The sequence below is a fragment of the Elephas maximus genome, chromosome 17, assembly GCF_024166365.1.
Source record: "Elephas maximus indicus isolate mEleMax1 chromosome 17, mEleMax1 primary haplotype, whole genome shotgun sequence".
NCBI classification, from domain to species: domain Eukaryota; kingdom Metazoa; phylum Chordata; class Mammalia; order Proboscidea; family Elephantidae; genus Elephas; species Elephas maximus.
This window is the reverse complement of record NC_064835.1, coordinates 72834231-72857041: the sequence shown is the minus strand read 5'-3', so window position 1 is coordinate 72857041 and position 22811 is coordinate 72834231. Positions and strand designations below refer to the sequence as shown.

General features: G+C 39.3%; 1 protein-coding gene across 8 annotated transcripts in view; it reads right to left on the bottom strand.

Annotated features, from left to right (window-relative positions):
- The window catches only part of VPS54 (VPS54 subunit of GARP complex), a 106184-nt gene extending 90221 nt beyond the window's left edge, over positions 1 to 15963 (bottom strand). For 7 of the 8 annotated variants that reach the window (XR_007513705.1, XM_049857573.1, XM_049857582.1 and 4 more), the window contains exon 1: positions 4041 to 11901. The gene's annotated coding sequence lies outside the window, so the exon portion shown is untranslated. Of the gene's footprint in view, positions 1 to 4040; positions 11902 to 15872 lie in introns of those variants that run through there. The other variant, XM_049857574.1, reaches the window with a different exon arrangement.
- Between the last annotated feature and the right edge of the window lie 6848 nt (positions 15964 to 22811).

The window sequence follows — 22811 nt, the reverse complement described above, 5'->3', positions numbered from 1 at the left end:
TGGGGGAAGAGTTAGATATACATGGGGATGTTGTGGGGCAGAGGCAGAGAGACAGAATGTCGCACTCAGGGACTATGAGGTACCTAAGGCTTATGCCCCACCTCGAGAAAGATTAAGACCTTGTCAGCAACAACGAGAAGGTGAGCAAGCTGACCCAGGTAAATTGCCTCCCACCTGGGGGAAAAAAAAAAAGATCAGCTGGAACTTGGGCAAACCTGGATTGCCTCACTCCCACCACTAGCTATGAAAGTAATCTGAAGTCCTCGGATCAAGAGTGCAGTGAAAACATGTTATCAAAACATTAAGAAGAATTACATCACTAATATCTGACTTGCACTATATAGTTCATTCGCCACCTGTCAGTTTGTTCTACTGTGGTGGCTTGCATGTTTCTATGATGTTGGAAGCTATGCCACCAGTATTTCAAATCTAGCCAGGTCACCCACACTGAACAGGTTTTAGCAGAGCTTCCAGGCTAAGACAGAAAATGGAAGAAAGGCTTGGCAATCTACTCCCAAAAATTAGCCAATAACAACCTTATGGATCAAAACAGAACACTGTCCAGTGAAGTTCTGGAAGACAAGCCCCCTAGGTTGGAGGGGACTACACAACGGCTACAACAATGGACTCAAACACACCAACAATCAGGAAGGTGACACAGGACTGGGCAATGTTTCATCCTGTTTATACAAAAGGTCACCACGAGTCAGAGCCAACTCAACAGCAACAACAATACAGTTCCTAATCACTTCATTTTGTGCAGATTATTTCGTTGGTCTTCCTAATAACCTAGTAAGAAAAATATTTTTGAATGAATGAGTGAATGAATCAATGATCCCCATTATATGGATAAATAAACGGGTTGAAGAGTTATGTGGCTTCAGACTACTTACCTACTTAATTTTGAAGATGGCATTTGAACTCAGATCTTCAATTTTACACCACATTGCCTCTTCAGTAAAAAATCTAAATTCTTTCACTACTGCCTCCCACCAATTTCAGAAACACAGAGCTTTCCTCCTCTGTTCTCTCTCTCCTTATCACATCAACTACTGATCCAATGAAAAATTATTTACTCTAATAAATTATTATTTTTGTGGTTTTTAGCTGCCATCCAGTCATGGCAACCCCACGCACAAAATTCCAAATCATGGCAACCCCATGCACAAAAAAAAACAAAAACGCTACCCAGTCCTGTACCATGTTCATAATCAGCTGCAAATCAAAGACCTGTGATTCCTAGGGTTTTCACTGGCTGATTTTTAGAAGCAGATCACCAAGCATTTTTTCCTAGTCCATCTTTGTCTGGAAGTTCTACTTAAAACTGTTCAGCATCATAGCAATACTCAAGCCTCCACTGACAGATGGATGGTGGCTACACATAAGGAGCACGGACCAGGAACTGAATCTGGGTTTCCCACACGGAAGGTGAGAATTCTACTGCTGAACCACCAATACCCTCATTAAAATTAAAAGACAGAAATAATTAACATTTGGTTGTGATAAGAATTTTGTAAGACTAGGACTGACAGGAAACTATTCCTCAAGGAGAAAGATACTAGTCATTTTCATCAGTGTGATTTACTGGTATGAACTGAATTATAAAAAAAAAAAAATTATAGCCCCCAAACATATGTGTTGTAAATCCTAACCTCTGTGCCTGTGGTTATAATCCCATTTGGGAATGGGTGGTCTTTGTTATGTTAACAAGGAAGAATTAGCGTAGGCTGTATCTTCAATCTCTCAAAAGAGATTAAACAAGAGAGCAAGCAGCTATGGGGGAAGAGAGATGCCAAGCCACATAAAGATCTCCCAGAAGCAGAAGCTCCAAGAGATAGGGGTCTTCCTCCAAGTGACAGAGAGAGAAAGCCTTCCCCTAGAGCCTGCATCCTGAATTTGAACTTCTAGCTTCCTAAACTATGTAAAAATAAATTTCTGTTTGTTAAAACCACCCACTTGTGGTATTTCTGTTACAGCAGCACTCGGTAAGTTAGACACTTAACTATATTTTTCTTTCTAAAGGAATAATTCTCTAGGTACGATATGGGATAAATATGGTACTTAAGCCATCATTTTACTACTTTCAACAGGAAACATGTTCTGAACTCTAAATAATGGACTTATAAATGAACTTTTATAAAGTGTCTGCCTGTAATTTGTGAAGAATTAGTGGATAAAGGAGGAATTTTCTCTAGACTGGCGATAGAGGCTGCATTTTTTGATATAATTTTGTATTTAAATTTAATGAAAAAGAAAAAATATTACTACTTTTTAAAAAGGCAAACAAAATCCAGCAAACTTTATTTCCTCAAATTTAGAAATACTGATACATGCAAGAAAAAAAAATTGGGCAACTATACAGTAATATTTTACCAAAGATCAATTTGTTAGAAATCAGGAATCTTTTTTTTTTAACCAAAGTAATTTAAAATAGCTCAAATATCTCATATTCTAAGAAGCACTTCCCATAACATTTTGGGAATTTTAAGAACCGATGTCTGGTAAAGGGTATGCTTCTTTCACACAATCTAGATATAAATAACAATACATTTCTATACTATTTATGATTTATCACCTGACAAAATCTAGTTTAATCATAATTTTTTAAAGTACTTAAAATTTTTTAAAAAGTTGTATGTCATATATACTATTTCTCAAAATGATTTCAATAATGAAGCTAAAATTTAAACTTAAAGATCTCGTCTTCAAGAAGTAACAACAAATTAAGGCTATCACATAAGTACTTAACTAGTCATCTGTGGCATCAAAGAAGTATGAAAAAGTTATAGGAACACAGAAAATAAGAACAAAGTTGTACTAATCTACCTTTCTTTTTCCTGATGACATCCTCCACTTGACATTTATGAGACCCTGTGCCTTGAATGAACTTCTGAACGTATCTGCTTCTTTAAGTTACTTACTTACCTTTGATCTAGTGACAAGAAGGAAAAATAAGAGATCATCTTGGCTAGAAGAATGAAAATGAAAGCTGGCATTTGGGTGAGCTAACAACTTACAATAATTCGTAAAATTGGATTTAAATATTTTTAAATGGCTATAAAATAAGTGATAATTCTTGTGTGACATGTTTATAAGGAATAAAAATCAGAACTTTTCTCATAAAATATAATTTGTAAATCTACTGTTATCCAAAATAAAAATGTCTTTTTCCTCAGCTTTCATCAGAGATTTCATACGCTAAAATAACATAATCTTACAGCAGCCGCTGAAATTATTTACAGGGCACAGGCCTGGAATCTGAATGATAAACTGTGCTGAGATGAAATCTGTCTCTAGCATGCAAAAATTTCAGTGAAAACTCAATATTGTCTGGGTACTTCATTTTACTCTTTGGGGCCACTGATAGTGACTGCACTACTACTGAAATTTTTATCAGTCAAACTGAATCAGATTAGAACACTTGCATTCTATTCTTGGTGTCCTGGCCAAACATCAGCAAAAAAATCCTATAATCACTCATTCAAAGTTATTGGAGAATGTATGTGTCTCAAATATGTAAGCCATTAAATGCTTACTAAAATGCCTACAAAAAGTAAATTTTAAGTAAAATCTGCATAATCTACCCTACCTTGAAAATTGTTGCTAGAAGAAATCATATTTTAATACATTTCTAAGAAAAACAAAAATGCCACTTGAATTTATCTACTGTTTTGGGTTATCCCCACCTCGCTTCTTTCCAAAGTAGGAATAATCTAGTGTTAATAGTCTAACTTTGCTAATAGATACATTTTATATCTAGGTCCCTAGAGGACAGGGTCACCAAATAATCCAAATTGGTACTCAGTACGTGCTGAGTAACAAAGATGATGCCTTCTAGGAATTTTCATTTTAGGGAAAATAAAGCAAAATACTTAGACACTCATCTGCAGAGTCAGTAAGTACTGCAAAATGAAAACATGAAATGTTATTTTAGGGTACAAAGTAAAATAACTACCAAGTTCATATTCTATGGAAGTTATTACTAAAATCACAAGCCAACGATAAATCAGTATTTTAATTAATTATTGTTTTGGCATTACCTCTATACCACTCCCTACTGTTTGGGTCTCAGCTCAGTTCTGCTTTACCAGCTCCTCTAGACAGCCTGGATTCCATGGTCAATTACTTCAACAGTCTCCCTTCCATCTTCAGTTCTCTCCTCCTCTCATCCATCTTCAATACAATCTGTCTTTGCTTTGTTCCTGGCTGCAGAATACCGCCAGAGAAAACTATAAATTCATGCTGATTACAAATTTATGAGTTCCAATCTCAGATGAGTCCCTGATGCTACTCAGCATTCTTCCACTGATCCTGAAACACTTCTCTAATTGTCCCACAGTATTTGTAACAAACTTACATCAATCTCCTCATATCCCCTAGCCCAACTCCTTCAATTCCATGTTCAAAAAGTAACCAAGTCTTTTTACTTCATACCAGAAAAAGTCCTCAGATATGACTTCTCATTTTTCCTCCATATCCAATCCCACCTAATTCTCACCTGTACACACCACGTAACTTTCTGAGATAGCATGGATATCTATTCTTTTCCAGAGTTAATCCCCTAACTAGCTGCTCTTGATCTCACCTCTTCCTGCTTCATCTGAGACCATGTTCTATAAACTATTCCTTGACTCTCCTATCTTCAATCTCCTCAGCCTAATCACAAAAAAGTCCAAGTACTGAATTAGCATTCTTTTCCTCAAGTACTTCTTCTTGCCTTCCCTTCACTGGCAAACCTCACTAACAAATTGTCTTCCATCTTTACCACTCACTTGGCTCTGGAAAAAGTTAGACATGACCTGATTTCTAAATACAATGGCCTATATTCAGTTTTCATCTAACCTGACCTCACTGCCCTCAAAAGTCAATGAAGATAATAAATGTAGAAGGAATGAAAGAATTACAAAGTCATCATTTGTAATCCCCCAATGTAATAACTGATTCAAGCAAGGAATTAATAGATGTTAAAACCATTGGCTGAAAGGTTGTAAGGGCAAAGGATATTTACGTGGCCACAAAGTATCACTCTATCAATTATTTATTAACTAAATAGAGGAGAGATCTGTCAATCACCACCTTAACCAAGTGGACAAGCTTGTATCACAAAGAGAGGGACAGCCTAACAGTATGCACCTCTGATGTAATACAGTAGTAGATATATGTGGTGTTCTTGCCAGAAATGTTTGACTAGAATCTAACTGTGAGAAAACAGACAATTCAGGACGTGGAACACAGTCCAGCACAAATGGCCTCTACTTCAAAGAAAGAACCTAAAGAAGAGAGGAAGGCAGTCGAACTAGTCCAGATTGGGAGAGACTAAAGAGGCATACCAGTCAAATGCAATGCATAAACCTTGATCAAATTCTGTATTACTGTTGTTAGTTGTCACCGAGTCAGCTTCAACTCATGGTGACCTTATGGGTAAATGAATAAAATGTTGCCTGGTCCTGTGTTATGTTCATGACTGCTAGTATGTCAGTTTGTCACGCTGAGGTAGCTTGTGTGTTGCTATGATGCTGGAAGCTATGCCACTGGGTTAGCACCAGCAGGGTTACCCACGGTGGACAGGTTTCAGTGGAGCTTACAGACTAGAAAGGAAGGCCTCGTGATCTACTTCCAAAAATTAGCCAGTAAAAACACTACAGACTCCTATAGTAGAGGGAGAAAAAGCTATAAAGATTTTTGGAACAATCGGGGAAATTTAAGTGTGTTGAATAATGTTATTGAGTAAATGCTGATAGTCTTAGCTGTGTAATGGCATCATGGCTGTGTAGAAGAATGTTCCTGTAATTAGGAGATGCAGGCTTAAGTATTTAGGGGTAAAGTATCACGATGTCTTCTGTCTATTCTTTTTTTTTTTTTTTAATTATACAAGACTTTAACTGAGGTTTGGGGGGATACTGATGGTGAACGAGGGCATCGGGGTGAGAAGTACAGGTGTCGGGTTTAAGTAGAAACAACATAATAAGCAATGAAAACTTAAATATCAGACATCTTAAAGTTCATGGGTCATCCTCTACATAAATGTTTCATCTTATCCTTTATCCTTCATGATGGATCGTCCCTTTAATCATTACATAGTGCCCTTCTTTGTCTTTTATGGTTGATTTTGTTCTAAAGTTTATTTTATCAGAGATTAGTACTGCCACTCTGGCTCTTTTTTGGTAGCTGTTTGCTTGATATATTTTTTTCCATCCTTTGATTTTTAATAAATTTATGCCTTGTTTCTGAGGTGAGTCTCTTGTAGACAGCATATTGATGGATCCTATTTTTTAATCCATTCTGTCACTCTGTCTCTTTATGGGTGCATTTAGGCCATTTATATTCAGTGTAATTATTGACAGGTGAGTTTATTGCTGTCATTCTGTAGTGCTTTTTTTCTGTGGTGCTGACATTTTCTTTGTTCCTCTTACTCTCCTGTGCTGGATTTCTTTTGTTTGTGGATTTTTTTTTTTTTTTCATTTCTTTTGTTTTTGTAGATTTTGTCTTTGCAGCCTTTGTATTTTTCTTCATTTTGATGAGTAGATTTGTTAGCTTCCTTTGTGGTTACCTTGAAATTTACCTTTATCTTCCTTGGTTTGAACCAGTCTATTATTACTTGGTATTGCCTTGCCTTCCTCTCCATTAGAAAGTTTTATACCTATACTGTTTATTCCCTCTTTTTTTGTTCTGATGTTGTTGTCATTCACAGATTAACCTTTCTGGTTCTCTGTTGTAAATCTTTTGGTTTTGAGTAGTCCTGGAAAGTTCATTTCCTGCATTGGTATCTGGCTGGTGCAATGTTGCATCCTAGATTCAGGCTGTGGTCAGATGTTGTTTGTTCTCAAATGAAAGGACTCCCTTTAATAATTCTTTTAAGTTTGGTTTTGTTTTTATATACTCCGTTAACTTCTGTTTACCTGGAAATGTTCTAATTTCACCATGATATTTGAATAAGAGTTTTGTAGGATGTATCATTCTTGGTTGGCAATTTTTTTCTTTCAAGGTTTTATATATGTCATCCCATTCCCTCCTTGCCTGCATGTTTCTGCCAGGTAATCAGAGCTTAGTCTTACTGTTTACCATCTGTATGTCACTTTTCGTTTTTCTTGAGCTGCTCTCAGGATTCTTTGGTTTTAGCGAGTATGATTATGACATGCCTTGGTGATTATCTTTTGGCGTCTATCCTACATGGGGTTCGCTGAGCTTCTTGGATGGTCAGCTTTTCATCTTTCCTGATATTAGGGAAGTTTTCTGTCAGCAATTCTGCAATGATCCTCTCTGTGTTTTCCATTTTCGCCCCATCCTGGAATGCCAGTCACTCACAAATTTTTGCTTTTAATTGTATCCCACATAATTCTCAAGGTTTCTTCATTTTTCTTCATTCTTTTTTCTGATTTTTCCTCAAGGTTGTATCCAAGTGTTTGTCTTCAATTTCACTGATCCTGTCTTCCATTATTTCTAACCTGCTCCTAAGACCTTCTATGGCATGGTCCATTTCTGAAATCTTGTTTATCTTTAAGATTTCTAATTATTGTTTTTGTCTGATTTCTAGTTGTGAATTTATTTTGACATTTTAGTCCTATATTGTTTTCCTGAATTCTTCCATTTCTTGTTTGTATTTTCCATGAACTTGTCTATTTTCCCCCCATTTTTGTCTGTTTTTTGCTTCAACTCTTGGATAGCTCTGAATATTAGAGATTTGAATTCCCTATCAGGTAGTTTTAGTGCCTTTTCTTCTACTGGAAAGTCATCTGGTGTTTTATTTTAGATGCCTACTAGAACCATCCTGTCCTTTTTTTTTTTTTTTAATATGTTTTGATATTGTCTGCTGTCTTTGGGACACTCAGTAGTTATTTTCTTCACTTACTGACTGTAGATTTGCTTGTTTCACCCTGCCTTTTTGTTTTATTTGGTTCTGTATAAGCAGGTGGGCTGTGCGTTCTTTGTTTGTTCATCTGTAGGTACAACACTTTTCACCTCCTTGTCCAATGGGCAGGGAGAGTTGCTTATCTACAGTGCGGCGGGGCAGGTCCAGCTGAAGGGCAAGGGCTGCAATGGGTTGTTCGGATGGGCCAGCTGTGAGTCAGTGCAGTGAAGGTTCCGGTAGGCCGTGCCTGTACTGCTCGGGGGTGTGATGTTCAGTGCACAGTGCAGGCAGGCAGGAGGGAAGGGGGAGATTGTGATGTGTGCAGCTAAGATGGGTATGGAAAAGAAGAGAGGGAAGAGAGAAACAGGAGCCAGACAAATAAAAAATGCTGAGGGAGCTTGCTGCTGGAGTGGACAGGCGAGAAACTGGGAAATGAAGAACAAAAAAAACGCAAAAAAAAAAAAAAATGCTCCCAGGGATCTCACTGGCAACCAGGGAAGTGACTCCCAGGCCTTGGATCACAGCCCATGTAGAAGGGACAGAGATGGCTGTAGCACCTGGTATTCGGGAGACAGGAAAAGAAGGAAAGCAGAGAGGTGAGGAATTGAGAACGGAAAAACGAAAAAGAGAAAAAAAGGCCCCAGTGATCCCACTGGCACAGCTGTGCATACCAGGAAAGGGGCTCCCAAGCAGCGCAGTGCAGCCCAGCCATAAGGGGCAGAGATGGCACATAGCGCCAGATATTCAGGAGACAGGAAAAGAAGGTAAGCAGGGACAGATGAGAAACTGAGAAATGAAGAAAGACAAAAAGGAAAAAAGAAAATAAAAAAAGAAATGCCCCCAGGGATCCCACCAGCACGGCTATGAACACCAGGAATGCGGCTCCCAAGCCTCGCAGTATGGCCCAGCTAGAAGGGGCTCCCACGCCAAGAAAAAAAAAAAAGCCTCAGGGATCCCACCAGCGTGGTGGCATGGACTGGGGAAGCAGTTCCCCAGCCGAGCAGCGCTTCACAACCTGTCAAGAAGAAGCAAAGATGGCACACAGAACCAAGTGTTCAAGGGAAAGGAAGGGAAGGAGGTGAGAGGGAGGGATGAAGCCAAAAAAAGCAACACCAGCAACAATAAAATGGCACTGAAGAAGCCAGCCAGTGTGGATGGGGCAAATCAGTACAGCATGGAGCTAGCACCTACTGGCCGCAGTCACTCGGCCTGCTGGGAAGTGGCAGAGGCCAAGCAGGGGCAAGAAGGGTGGGGGTGAGAAAGCATATATCGCTACCAGGTGCTCTGCCTCCTGCTGGGAGCTCCGTGAAGCTGCTTTCCCATACACCCTGCCCACCGATCTCCCACAGGAGTCCAAGATGGTGAATCGGTCCAATGGCAGGGAGAGTTAGAGGACCTTCACTTGTATCTCTCCTCACTCTCTGTTCTCTGTCAGTTTCTTATTTCATTTGGTGCTTGGTTGAGTTCTTTTTCTCTTCATTTAATGCTTAGGGTTCCAGGATTGACATCTGTCTCTGTTTTACTTAGTTTTTTGAGTCTTTGCCGTGGATGGACAGCGTGGTGCTTCTGTCTATGCTGCTATGGTGGCTCCACCTTCCAGTCTACTTTTGAGTTTGGCAAAAGGAAAGTGTGTGTGCATGTGTGTGCATGGGTGCTTACTGTATTATTCTTTCAACTCTTCTATGGGTCTAAAATTTTTCAAAAGTAATAGTAATAATAAAAAGCCAATGCAGGCTTGCCAAGACCTGAGGAATAAGTAGTAATGAGCCAGAAAAATGGAGGGGAGGAAGGGAGTGATGAGGAGTACACTCCAGGAACAGGGAACAATATATACAAAAGCTTGGGGGTGGAGGTTGCCGTGCAGAATCACTAAGGCTACAGAGGTATTGGGAAAAGAACTTAAAGAAACTTTTAAATCTGTTGAAGAAATAAGGAAAGTAGGTATCACACTGAGGATAAAAGAAAGTCACAGAAATAATTTAACCAGATTTGCCTTTTAGAAAGATCACTGGTTGTAGCACAGAGAATGAATTGGAGAGGAGTAATACTAGAGGAAATTTGCAATAATCCAGGTTAAGAGATGCCAACAGCCTGAACTCAGATAATGGTAAAGGATATGAAGAAAACTGGATAGATTCCGTATCTTTCTCAGTCCTAACCTCTTTTCAGTGTGCCAGGCCCAAATTTTTAACTGGTTACTAGCCATCTTCACTTTGATATCTCATAGATATCTGAAATTCAACAGATCCAAACTTAACCTAAGTATGCATCATCTTTACCCCACTCCTCCACCACCAAAAATTTATTCTTTCTCTAGCTTAGTTAATGGCAACACCATCTATTCAACTTCTAGAGCTAGAAACCCTGAAGCCAACATGACTCCCTGAACCTTCCATTATTCTTCAATTTCTATACTAACTTGGGTTGTCTTATGAATCACGTCTCCAAAACACACGACAAATCGTCCCCTTGCTCTCCATTCCATCTACCCTTACTCTAGTTCAGGACTTTATTTACAGATTAGATTACTGTGAGCATCTCCTACCAAGAATCCTTGATCCTAATCTTACTCAACTTTAGAATCATCTTTCTAAGATCATTCTCCTAAAGAATTCTTTGATAGCAACATGTATCAAGTCCATCAAGTCTGAAAACCCTTCATAACCTAGCCCCACAGCCTGTCCATCAGTTTAGCCAAGTTCCAAAACTAAAAAAAAAGGCATTAAAAATTACCAGGGAGTGAACTTTCTTGACATAATTATTATGATTTCAAATTTTTACTCTCCTCACTCAATAGGAGAAACATCATAAAACATGATGTATCATCTCAATATGCATACACAAACACCCACTCCTTGAACTTCCTTTTAGTCAAAAACCCAACTGTTTGAATATAAAATTCTCCAAATTCATACCATTTTTGCCAAAAAATTTCCCTCACTTTTTAAAATCCAATTTTGGTAAGTTCACCATATTTGAAAAATATCTACCAATACCACCACATGACTTACTGTGAATATTGTCTCCAACTAATGTACTCTCAAGCTATCCAAGGAAAAAAGTATGACTGTTAAGGCAAACTGACCCGTTAATAAAATTACATGAGATTACATATTTCCCCGTTCATTTCATGAATTTTAATTAATTCACCTCTAAATGCTACAGTTCAACTGTGGACTACTGGACATACAGAAAAGAAAAATCAAAACCACTCTTTTTGAGGAAAAAGATGTTGAAAAATAATAGAAAAAAATCCAGAAGCAGATAAGACTCTGCAAATGGTGAGTAGGCTTAAAACCCCAGATTTCTTCAGTTAAATCCTCGTATCTGAAGAGCAATTACGACTGGTAGAATAAACCTTCAAATATAAAGGAAGGCATGCATAGTAAATAAAGACAGAATTATTTGCAACAAGGAAATTAATTTGGATAATTGCAGTTTACTTTTGAAAAAAGCTAAATCACTTTTGAAAAATTCTGAAATCAACTACATACTTTCATGTCCTCTCAAATAGCATATTTTGAAAACAAGGTAAACTTTTCTTGACTAAGGAGTTTCACCATTATAATCATCAGTTATTAACTGCTGTAATAGTGACACCCTCAGGCGCTGCTGAGGGAAATGAGTTTGCCCCTACAGCCTCAGATTACAGTGATATACTAGTTCTTTTACTAGTTTGCCAAAATACACACACACACACACACACACGCACGCACATATATAGTATTTCTCTCTCTTCCCTAGAGAGGCTGTCACCTGTCACTGCTCTGCCCGCCTTTGAAAGCCTCTATATCCCTTATCTAATTTTCTTCTTCTGAAACAACCAACTGAATTCTTATACAGTGTTTCATACTCGATATGGCATCCAAACACACATTATTTCATTTAATTCTCACAATAATCTTGTAATACAGGAATTACCACTATCCCTGTTTTAGACATGAGAAAACTGAGGCTCAGAAAGATTGAGTAACTTATCTAAGGTCATAAGGTGGTAAACAGCAAAAGTGACCACAACTGCCAATCTTTTCTTCTTCCAATACCAATCACCCTTGTTAAAAAATCAGAGTCAAAAGTGGGGCCTACAAGAAAAAAAAGAGAGATTCATAATCCATAAACTTTGGGTTTTTTTGGACATTCACAACACACATGCATGTATGTATGTAAGTAGGTAAACACTTAGCTTACTTCTCTTTTCTTGGCAGTTGAAGCTGCCAGACCCTCCCCCACCCCCAAAAAATCACTTCTGGATAAAAAAGATATTACTATATATGTATTTCAATTTCAAAAACCTCTGCCTCAATAACCAACTCCAAAAACTTAATAAACCTATTTGAAAATTACAGTAAAATAAGGCTGCCATTTTCAGAAAACAAAGTTTTTCCAGATTTAAGGATAATCAGCTTAGAGACAGAGAGCTGCTACAGGATCTAAGGATTAATTTAATCCACCAAACAGTGCCCACTGAGAGTATTTCCCACCTGGTGGGGTCAGGAACACTAGCTCAGGCTCTTACCAGAACAGCACTACTGACATTTCTTTGTTTGGGGAGGGGACACTGGGGGCTCCTGTGCAACATCCCTGGTCCCTGCCCACTAAATGACAACAGCACCACCACCCCTTCAGTTGTGATAACCAAAAATGTCTCCAAAAAAAAAAAAACCTAAAAACCAAATTCGTTGCTGTCAAGTTGATCCTGACTCATAGCTACCCTATTGGTTGTTTAGCAGCCAAATGCTTAACCACTGTGCCACCAGGGCCGAAAAAAAAGTCTCCAGACATTGCCAAATGCCCTTTGGAGGGCAAAATAGGGTCCCCGATCTTTGAAAAAGAAGGCTTCCAACTGGCCTGTCAATTATAATTTTTTTTTAATTCTTTTTGTTTTTAAAATTTGGATTTTTTGTTTTAATATTATGGTACAATAAGACACCTAAATAATAAATATGTCATCCTCCCTTGGATTATAACAAGAATAAAGCATTTTTAGAGGATTTTTAACATGAATTTCATCTATGTCAATACATAAGTCCCCCCCCACACACGCACCAAAGTGGAAAAATGTCCAGTCCTTTCCGTGCTCTGTTAGTAAAATACCAAATTACATACATACATACATGAACCTAAACAATTCTAACTTCCAAACCCTTGTTTCTTGCCCTGCATGGCCTCATTGTGGCTGGTGAGCAATGCATCCTAGAGATTCAAGCTTCTACTCTGCAGATTTCCTCAATTGGTTGTTGCCATCTATTTGTGAGGCAAGCAGGAAGTAAGCAGGGGGTCTTTAAGGGCTTTTCCAATCCTGATATTCTAATATTCAATGGCAAAAAAACTGCTCCAACTTTTACTTATTGACTGCCAGCTGGCATGACTACCTCTGGAGGTCACTGAAGTTGTTCATGCTAACAAACTTTATATTAATCTGTGCTTAATACAACCAAACAGGTATGTCAGTTGTGTATAACACTGCTTTTAATATCAATGATCAGTGGCTTATTCTCTAACCCAAATAAAAAATTTTAAACATATAAATTAATTTTAAAAGAAAAACTTTTCAAGAACTATGAGTACTGGAGGAACCCCCCAGAGTATGGCCCTAAGACACCCGTTTGACCTGGAACTGAAGCCATTCCCAGAGACCACCTTCTGGCCAAACAATAGACAAGCTGATAAAATAAACAATAACACCAGAGAGGAAGGTGCTCCTTACAACAAGCAATTACACAAGATGAAAAGGGCAATATTTGCCCAAAACCAAAGATGAGAAAGCAGGAAGGGGTAGAAAATCTGGATGAAAGGAAATGGGGAACCTAGGGCGGACATGGGGAGAGTGGTGACACACTGCAGGGAATGGAACCAAGGCCATGAAACACTACATACAAACTATCCAATGGGAATCTGATTTGCTCTCTAAACTTCCACCTAACGCTCTGTCAAAAAAAAAAAAAAAAAAAAAGCAGCTATGAGCTGACTCTACGTATATGAGATGCCCACAAAAGTCAAATATATAGAGACAGAAAGCAGTAGTTGCCTAGGGCTAAGGGTGGGGTGGGGAGAAAGGGGGGTAACTGCTCATGGCTTCTTTCCAGGATGATGAAAATGTTCTAAAATTAAACTACACTGATGTTGCACAACTCTGTAAATATACTAAAAACCATTGATTGTACACTTTAATGGGTGAAATTTATGGTATATGAATTATACCTCAATAATGCTGTTAAAAAAATCTGAGCAGGGAATAGGAATTTCAATCATTTACTGGTAGCGAAGAAGCCCTGGTGAAAGCACTGACTGCTGACAGACAGGTCAGCGGTTTGAAACCACCAGCCACCAGTGGAGAAAGATGTAGCAGTCTGCTCAGGTAAGGATGGACAGCCTTGGAAACTCCACGGGGTCACAGGAGTTGGAATTGACTCGAAGGCAGTGAGTTTGGTTTTTTCTTTCTTTTTTTTTAATTGGTAGAAAAAGCCAAGTTTGCCATTTCATGAGCTGTATAAGATTTTATTAATTCTGACATAAACACTTAAATGACCTATCCAGAAATAAATTGTTAACATTTCCAGAATACATAAACATATGTAAATTTAATGATCTTTTCCTGGGAAACTTTGTGTAATTTTACCAGTCATAATTTTGAATGCAATGGAAAACATTTCAGAAAACCAAACTCCATAGTAACAATATCTCTACAAGGACAAGATATATGAGTATCAACAATAAAAAAACATGGACAGTTTTGTTTTGATGCACTGTTTATAAAGAAAGCCATTAAAACATTTTTTATTAATTTTAAAAGTGAACCTCAGACTGTAACGTCTCTCAGACTGGTAGTGTAATAATTCTGAAGTTACCAGAACATAATTTAAAAATAGCCAAATCACGGTAACACTGCAAACATCTAATCCCTCAAACCACAACTATCAATCATCCAAAATTTGCACATACCATTTTTACCAAAACCTATCATGGGCAATCATGATCACTATGAGCTATCAATAACTCATTTCTAGGAAATCAGACTCTCACTGCAACAGAAATACAGTCAAACAAAAAATCCCATCATTCCATCTGTTCCATCATAACTGCTTACGAATCATTAGGGATCTCCAGGTACTTTTCCAAATAAAACTCCCCCTCCCCCTGCATTTATAAATGTCACCCTGAATGTCCACCAAAATCTGCAATTTAAGTTATCGCAGTAACACATTTTCTCAGGATACTACAATGATCATGACATCACTTGCGTTGTAAGCATTTACTATTAACATTGTCCTGGATTTGACAAATCAGAAGCAGAGCCAATTCAAAAAAAGAAGAAGAAAAAAATTAATTCTTCAAAAGAAGAGCCTTCATAAAGACTAAAGATAAAACTAATTTTAAAAAATGTATTTTTATTTTGCAACCCGGGTCAGCCAAATTTCTAAAATTACTATCCCTGAAACTTACCACATGGACAGACCAAGTGGCTAATTATAATGGGCAGGCAAAAGTTCTCCTGTCAACGACGGGAGAGCAGGAGAGGCCTACTTTTGTACGTATGCAGAGATGGAAGGAACAGGAAAAGAAAATTAATTATTGAACAAATTACTGCGTGAACCTAAACTCCAAAATATCAGAACACTGAATCATTCTTTGGGTTTGCCTTCCCCAAGGCGAAAAAATAAAATTGAAATTATGGCACTAGAATCAAAAGAGAGCTAAGGGCCCAGGTGGAAAAAGAATGGGAAAGTTTGGGGGCAGCAGCTAAGGGGGATGGTGGAAGTTCCAGATCCCAGAGAGGGGCAATGAGGGCGAGAGCGGCCGCCGACAGGGCTGGGAGCCCAGCTGCCGGCCGCATCTCCCGGACCGCGGTGAAAAGGCAGAGCAGGGGCGGAGGGGAGAATGGAAGCTTCGGCGCCCGTCACTTGTGACCGAAACTCTGGCCGCTTCGGGCCCGGGAGGAGGAGACAGAGGGGGTGGGGTCTCGGTTCTCTTTCCGCAGTAGGTCGGGGTGAGGGTGGGCCGCGAAGCCCGGCCCGACACCTACCTGCGGGTCCCGGGCAGCCGCCCCAGAGCGAGGCCTAGTGCATCGCCGCCGCCTCCAGCCCTCCACGTCGCGCCGAGGCTGAGCTCCGCGGCCGCCGCCGCCCGGCGCCCGGAGCCCGGCGGGCCCGAGCCCGGCTTCCCGCCCCCGCCCCGCGCCGACCGGTCCGTCGGGCCCGTGGAGCACAGGGCCGCCCTCTCGAGCCCAGCTCCGCTCGGGGGTAAGAGGCGGCAGCGGCGGCTCCCTCACGTCTCTCCCGGGTGTCCTGTCAGCCAGCAGTTCCCCCCGGGTCCGCAGCGCCGCCTCCGCCGCTGCTGCCACCGCCTCTCCCACATCCCCGGCCTCCAGAGGAGCTGCCGCCGCGCCGCGACTACTGCCCTTAGCGTTTCTGCTCCCTGCTCCACCGCTTCCCCTCAGCGCGCCGGCCCGGCCCGGGAGGGTCCGGGAAGACAGTGCCGGAGGCCGCCGCGAGGCCGCCGCAGCCCCCAGCCCACAATCCACCGCGCGGCTCCGCCGGGGCGGGAGGGCCGCGGCCCGGGCCGGGGGGAGCGCCCGCCGCCTCGGGAGCGCGGTCTCGGCGCGGGCTGCGGGGTCCGCCACCGGCGCAGCCGGCCTTCCCCCGGGGCGGGAAATACCCCGCGCGGCTCCCCTGCGCGGCTCCCCTGCGCGGCTTCCCTGCGCCTCCTCTAATCGACCTACACGCCGAGAGAGAAATCTACGCTGAACTCTTTCTTCTGCCCCCACGACCCGCCCCTTCCACTCCAGCTGCCCTTAGATACAGCGACGTGTAGCCTTCCGCCTTCCTTGGACCGGGTCAGGATCCCTCTAAGTGGCCCCCGCCTAATCGCAAGATCAACAGACTCCAAACACCCCCTCATCACCCAGGACCTATTAAAGCAGATACTTCCAAAAGAGTCCACCTCCCTTTTCACCTTCTCAAAGTAAACGCTATTCAGAATTTCCTAAATGTCCCTCCAAAGGTTGATGGTCATCCCAACAACCCCACTGGACTTTCTATTGAGGCCTTTACCCCACAGAGTCCTCCTCCAAGTGTCCCCCTAGCCCCAGGCCTTCTTCCCGGGGCCTATCACTCTTGTCTGGCACTGCTATCGGTCATTCCTACTATTTGAGATTGTTGTGAGTGTGTGTGTGTGATTGATAACTCCTCTTTCTGATTCTTAACAGTATTCCAATTATGTCTAGTTTCAGAGGGCTTGCAATTTTAGACCAAAAAAATAGGGTCCACAAGAAAGGGAATATCTTAGAATATTAAAAAAAAAAAAAAGAAGAAGAAGAAAGGAAAAATAAAGGTTATCAATCATTTGAGTGCTTATGTTTTAATTTTAGAATTTTATTCAATTTTGAAACTACTCTTTTCCTAAAAATACCTTAATTTCAGACACTTCTACAACACCTAGAATGTTTTCACAAATCAGAAGTGAAAATGTGACTCTCTTACAGTTGGAGATTGAAAAAAAAAAGTTGATACACGTTTCACTTCTAAGAAGTCACTTTGAAAACTGTAAACATAAACTATTTGTAAAATAATACATTACCCACAAAAGAGCTAAAGTTGGGAAAAGGGAAAGAAGCAACGAAAATAGTTGAGAGGAAATTCTTACATTATATTTTCCTAAATTCAATTCTCCACAATTTTGTAATAAGAAGGGTGAGAAAAACAATCCCCAATATTAAATAAATAAAATAATAAAGACGTCTTCATAAAGCCCTGATTTAATATATAACCAGATGAGTTTAAATTATGAAAATATTAAGGAAAAGATTAACCAAATTCCAAGTAAAGCCAGAGAATAAAGTAATTTCACTTTAAGCCTAGAATCAGTTCATAGAATATACTAAGAGATGGATTTAGCAAGTTCCTACATTTTAGAGCTGCATCAGGAAGTTAACAACAGTTCAAAAGCTACCTTAAGCTTGACTGGTGTCATTTCATAAATATATATGTATATTTACATATAAAAACCCAGCTCCATCATATGTATATATTTTTTAATACCCCACCTTGTTCCAAAAAGGGGTTCAAGTTACTCTAGTTGGAAATTGAATTTAATGATACAGCCTTCAGGTGTCTTCAAGGCACTAGAACAAGACAGACTGGCTTGCTTTGATCATTATCTATCCATAAATAACATACCATAGGAAGAAAGTACAAATTGAGTATTGTGCTTAGTTCTTTCAGAGATCCAGAGTAATAATTACTTTTACTTTTCTACAGAACAATTTATAATCATGAATCTAAACAGAAAAGGTAAATACTGATGAGCAGGTTAGCCATAAATAAATAAAATATAAACCAGACAGGTAATTTCATTTAAAGGTAGATAAATTTCAAGTTAATATATTCATTGGTTGTCACTTGAATCATTTCAGTATTAGAAAGTAAAATCAGATCACAAATAAATATATATAAATTTATTATTAGTGTGCGTTTCCAGAAAGTATAGATGACAGAAAATTTAGAAAAACTGATAGAAGCAAACCTAAAGAGAATATTTAGCTACCGTTTTACTATTACTTTGGCAGATTAATTATGCCTGTTAAGAATCACAGAAAGGTCATAGTCTGAAGGGTCATATATTCTCATCAGAGGGAAGATGGGTAAATTTTCTAATGCCATGTCACCTATAAAAGGCCTATGCTTATGTTTACTACATTTCAATGTTTATTTGTGTATGTGGCAGTAGTGAAGGTAACACATGTCTACTCAATCAATGAACATTGCCATTTTTAATGACAGCAGAAACTATACATCCATATGCTAACATAAATACAGAAGATAAAGGGAGCACTCGTAGAAAAAGCCAGTAGAAAAATCATTTTGCAATGTAGTAAGATATGAGCACTAACACCTTTTTTTTTCCTTGGTAATGAGCCTTGAATTTATCAGATGGAAACCCACTCAAGTTCTCTAACCTACTCTACAGCTAAATATGTATAACTGTGTTAGTATTTACTATAAACAAATTCTCTTAGGTAAGCAAAAATCCTCACGCACTCATGAACTGAAAGTATTATGCTGAGAGTAGTTTCATCAAGATTTGATTTTTTGATCCAACGCCCTGAGTTATCTTATCCATCATACTTAAGCTATTTTAAAATGTTACAATATTTCAAAATCAGAATTTATAACAATATGTTTTTTATTTCTTCAAATATAATATAGAGCTATCTTAAATATAAGAAACTTTCCAATTTAGCTTACGTATGGTAAAAGATATTAAAATGTCTGATTAAGACATGGATGTAAGCACCACTAGAAATTTTGTAGTATTTTCACTTAATTAAAACACACTCAGTAATTTTGGGGGTAATATACAAATTTTCAACATAACATATGTTTCTGTCTTCTAAATCAGTTACTTTATTATTTTCAAAGCAATTATTTAACATCGTTAGATTTCTCTGTTACCTTCCTTTTTTTAAAATATTGTGTTTTTGGTGAAAGTTCACACAACAAATTAGGTTTCCATTTAAAGATTACTACACAGATTGTTCAGTGACATTGGTTATTGTTAACATTTCTTTTTGACTCTGCTATCCTAAACTTCCATTTCAATCATCATAACAATAGCAGTTACCATTTAGTAAGAACTTAGTATGTTCCAAGTATAGAGAAAACCAAGGTAGTGTGGTACATATGTTTTCTATTGCTGTATGCAAATTAGCGCAAATTTAGCAGCCTAAAACAACACACATTTATTATATTACAGTTTCTGTGGGTCAGGCATTCAGGCACGGCTTAGCTTGGTCTTCTGCCCAAGGTCTTGGAAGGTTGCAATCAAAGTGTCAACCAGGCTGTGTTTTCATCAGGATACTTGACCGGGGACGAATCCGCTTCCAAACTTGCTTGGATTGTTGCATTTCCTTGTAGCTGCAGGACTGAGGACCCGGCTTCTTGCTGGCTAGTTACTGCCCTCAGTACATAGAAGTCGCCTATGTTTCCTTGATGCATAGTTTTTCCCAACATGGCTGCTTACTTAATCAAGCCAGCAAGAAGATTCTCTGAGATGAGTTTGATAGCAAGAGAGAATAATATCCTCTTATCCTGGCCATATTCGATGGGTTAGAAGCAAATTATAGTTCCACTTACACTCCAAGACAGTGGATTACACAAAGGCATGAACACCAAGAATCCTTAGAGTCTGCCTCCCACTACCTGTGGTGATTAATACTGCAAGCTTTGGAGTTTGACTACACCTGGGTTTTCAACTCAGCTATGTTTCTTTAACCTTAGTTTCTAATCCTTCGTTTCTTCATCAGCCAGATGGGGTAATAGTGTCTTTATACTTTATGTTCCTCTCATGTAAAAAGGGGCTTATAATAGAGTTGTTGTAAGGATTAAATGAACATTTAGCATAGTAACTGTCAGCATGAAACACTCAAAAAACACTTGCTAGTTTTCTTCCTCTTTCTCCTGCCCCTTCCTTCGTCTCTTCTTATTTTGATCTTGGCCTATTAGAGACCCTTGATAGCATTTTTACCCTTTTAACTGCTACCTTTTTAGTCTGTGTTCCAAGTACGTGTGTGTGTGTGTGTGTCTACCTGTACCTAGGGCCTTTCACAATCAGCTCTACTATCAATACCTATTGCCATTAAGTTGACTTCGACTCATAGCAACCCAACAAAGTAGAACTGCCCCATGGTGTTTCCAAGGCTGTAATCTTTACGGAAACTGACTGCCACACCTTTCTCCCACAGAGCAGCTGGTGGGTTTGAATCCCTGACCTTTTGGTTAGAAGCTGAGTGTTTAACACTACGCCAGCAGGACTCCTTCTAGTATCAATACCAAATCAAACCAAACCCAGTGCCGTCGAGTCGATTCCAACTCATACCAACCCTATAGGACAGAGTGGAACTGCCCTGTAGAGTTTCCAAGGAGCGCCTGGCAGATTTGAACTGTCGACCCTTGGGTTAGCAGCTGTAGCACTTAACCACTACGCCACCAGGGTTTCCTCTAGTATCAATACCTTTTAAAATATGGCTAAATCCATAACATTAGAAAGTTAATTATTAGACATGAAGGCTCTGAACGTTTGGAGAACTTTGCTGAGATCATGTTCATCCCAGCTCTACCACTTTCTAGTTAAGTAACCTTAGGCATGTGACTTAAGCTCTCTAAAGCTCAGTTCCTTATGGGGATAATAATGGTACCCACTTATAGACGTGCAGTGAGGACTAACTTTGAAGTACACTTAAATAGTATAGCATAGTGCCTAGCCCATAGTCAGTGCTTAAAAATGTTAGCTATCCTAGTTATTATTATCATCTTCACTATCTCATTGTTATTAGGAAGGCTGCTCATTGTGTAAATGAAGCCCACAGAACAGGAGAAGACAAGTTATAATGAAGCAAGTGAGGTGAGGCATGAGAAGCCACAAATTCTCAGAAGTCCGCATAAGTCAAAGGGCCTCAAGGCAAATAATTAGTCAGGAGGAACCAAAATTAGCAAGTTAGAAACTGGATAAATAGGAACTAGAGGCCACGTTAAGACTGAATTCTCAACTGCGAGTAATGCAACCCAAGACATCAACAACAGAAGAGCACATGAAACAGATAATTCCAAGCTCAGATGAAGCCTTTTATATACTTATATACTTCTGCCTAGAGGAAGATGCCACCATAGAGCATATCTAACCCAGCACTTTGAGTGGGAAATGTATAAGTCACATTACTATTGGAAAATAGTGGTTAATTTATTGAGCAGACTGGAGAAGAAGTATGACAATCACAGATATCCTGACCAGGAATGAATTACCCAATAAGCCAGGTAAACATGTGTTTAGTGCATCAACAAAACAGGGGCACCAGTTGTCCAAAGCAAAGACCTATAGTTGCCAAGCAGACAGGACACAAGGAAAAGCAAGCGCTGCAGTTGGAAGGGAACTGGCAGGGCCCTAAATGAAACTGATACCAGTTCCAGTGCGTGAGAATGAAATAAAGTTCGTACAGGGTCACAAGGACACCCACGTGCAAGGTTGCTTAAGCTATGAGGCCACTTCAACACCTTCGTTGACATCTGTCCCGTACAGTCCCCTTGTGTGTAATGGGTCTCTTGGGAGTATACCATTTCTTTCTAATAAGAGGTGGGAGTGGGCTGTTGAATCTAACTCTTGCTACATTCATCTGATATGCAACTAGATCTAACATGAGCAGTTACTGGGCAAGGACGGATTATATCAATAGATAAGAATTCTCTGGTCTATTTTGCAAGAACCCTTTTGTACATCCACGTCTGCTGATCCAGCAGCTCCAGCCAGGAGGGTTGGCAATAATACGAACACAAGGGTGTGCTCTTGTGCAAATTCTGGTAAACAACCAATGGGAGCTCCCCTCCCAGATCACAGTCAAAAGTGAGGAAACACGAATAAGCTGGCCATTGTGATGAACTCAACCAAGTTACTTTTTAACCATATCTCCTAAATTTTGTAAACAATATTTGTAACTTTAAAATATGTTTGACATACACGCAGACACAATCTAGAATACATTTAATATAATGCTAATAGGGGTAATAATTTAATTTAATATTAACATAGCAAAAGTCCAAAAAATCCTGGAAATACTAATATTTGTCTAACACGAAAAGATTTTATTTATGTATTAAGTAAGTTTTGTTATTTATTGTCTGTTGCCAGGACAGAGTGCTTGATATTACTCTATTATGCCAATAAACAAGGTATTAGGGACATTAAGAGGACTCAAAATTCAGTATTTGCTTATCATACAAAATATGGCTCTGTTTTGTGACAATCGGTGTTTCTTAATTCATCTTTCGAGAAAGCAAAAAAGGGCATTTATCAGAACATTACAGTTATATTTTATCAGAATATTTACGTATCTCCTTGTAAGTAAAGTTAACAATTCCTGGAGAAAATAAATTAAATGAATATTTAGATAGTATAAATTACATAAATCGTTTTA